The following is a 2,429-nucleotide window of genomic DNA, read 5'->3' on the forward strand; positions in this document are numbered from 1 at the left end:
ATCTCTGGTAGTAAAACCGAATCAATGAGGGACTTCTACCTGTGTTTTCCTGCAATTCTCACAAACACATTAGTCCCTCAACTAGGTTTGTCGTCAATACTCCAAAACTAACTAGGGGTGGCACTAGATGCACTTACACTACTGCTATACCTTCTCCGGATATAACGTGTCCGAGAAATCCAACTTCCTTCAACCAAAACTCAGATTTGCTAAACATGGCATATAATTGATGTTCTCTGAGCTTTCCAAGAACCAAACGCAAATGCTTCATCAATGAACACTACGACGAACTTATCCAAAAACTCCATAAACACTTTGTTCATCATGTTCATAAAATATGCAGGTGCGTTAGTCAGACCAAATGACATAACGGTATACTCGTACAGCCCATACCTGGTGGTAAAAGCCGTCTTAGGTATATCCTGTTCTCGAATCTTCAACTGGTGGTATCCTGATCGCAGATCAATCTTGGAAAATACCTTAGCTCCTTGCAATCGATCAAACAGATCATTGATCATCGGTAGTGGGTACTTGTTCTTGATGGTTACTTCATTCAATCCTCGATAATCAACAACCATCCTTAACGATCCATCCTTCTTCTCCACTAGAAGTACTGGCGATCCCCAAGGCGATGAACTTGGGCGAATATATCCTTTATCCAGTAACTCCTTAATCTGCTTCTTAATTCCACCAAATCCTTTGCGGGCATCCTATATGGTCTCTTTGATATTGGCCCTGTGCCTGGCAAAAGCTCAATCAAAAACTCAATATCTCTATCCGGTGGCATGCCTGGCAATCTTCTGGAAATACTTCAGGGAAATCCTTCACTACTGGTACTTCCTCCTGCACAACTCCTGTTAAACAATTTACTTGAGTCCTCTTCGGCACATGCCGGGATACATACTTGATCCTTCTCCCTTCTGGGGTGGTAAGCAAAATTGACTTACTGGCGCAATCGATGTTTCCTCCATACATCGACAACCAATCCATACCCAGAATTACATCCAAACCTTGTGATTCCAATATTATCAAATCAAGGGAAACACATGCCTACCTATACTTAATGGCACTTGAAAACATCCTTGACTAGCCATATACTCCGCTCCTGGTGAGCTTACTAACATAGGTGTTCTAAGAACTTTGGTGGGCAGGTTATACTTATCCACAAATCCCCTTGATATGTATGAATGCGATGCACCAGTATCGAAAAGAACGAGTGCAGTAAATGACTTAACCAAAAACTTACCGATTACTGCATCCGGCTGCTCTTCAACCTCCTCCACGTTAACGTGGTTCACCTGTCCCCTGTTGAAAGGGTTCGGCTTCTTCCCAGAGCTTCCATTGCCATTTCCATTCTGTGATTCAGGACATTCATTGGCATAATGTCCGGTCTTCTGGCACTTAAAACAAGTGACTTGGCTCAGGTCTCTCTTGGCTGGGGTCGATGGGTTGGTGCGGTTCTGGCCGTTGCTTCCTCCATTCCCATTACCATTCTTGGTGCCATTGTGATTGTGCGAGCTACCTCCTCCATGGGTATGCTGAAAATGTCCTCCCGGTCTAGGGGTAAAACGTGGCTTCTGCTGAGCTCCTGAATTGTGCTTCCCTTGTCCATACTTCCTCTTGCGATTCTCAATCTGCTGCTGCTTCCCTTCAATCATGAGAGCACGATCTACCAACTCCTGGTAGTTGTTGAAGGTTGCTACCATCAACTGCATGCTCAACTCATCATTCAGTCCTTCCAGAAACTTCTCCTGCTTAGCTGCATCCGTAGCAACGTCATCTGGGGCATAATGTGCTAATTTACTAAAGTCCTCCACATACTGGCCAACAGTCCGTCCTCCTTGGCGCAAGTTGCGAAACTCTCGCTTCTTCATGGCCATAGCTCCTGCTGAAACATGGGCAGTTAAAAGCCTGCTGAAACTGGTCCACGTGACAGTGTCGACAGGGAAAGTGGCTGTGAAATTCTCCCACCATGATGCTGCGGGTCCTTCAAGCTGATGTGCGGCAAACTTCACCTTTTCCGCATCTGTGCATCCTGTTGTGGTCAACTCTCTAGCTGTCTTGCGGAGCCAATCATCTGCTACTATCGGCTCGGTGCTACTGGAAAACACCGGCGGATTCAGCCTAAGAAAACGGGCTAAGTGATCAACAGGTGGTGGTGGTGGTGGGTTGTTGTTGTTGTTCCCCTGATTCTGATTCTGGACTAGCAACTGCATCAATGTGTTCTGCTGCTGGATCAAGGGTGAGCTCCGGGGGAAGGTAAATCCAGGGTCACGTCTCGGAGGCATCTGAGGGTTTAGAAAAGATGAGATTTAAGAATAGAGGGGGTCTAAAGAGAAAACACTACCCATATGCACATGAGGCAAAAGCAAACAATTCACTTCATTCAATCAATCAAACAAGGGCATACAATCGATCTAACTATCGCA

This window comes from Triticum urartu, chromosome 3, assembly GCF_003073215.2.
Source record: "Triticum urartu cultivar G1812 chromosome 3, Tu2.1, whole genome shotgun sequence".
In the NCBI taxonomy this organism is placed as follows: domain Eukaryota; kingdom Viridiplantae; phylum Streptophyta; class Magnoliopsida; order Poales; family Poaceae; genus Triticum; species Triticum urartu.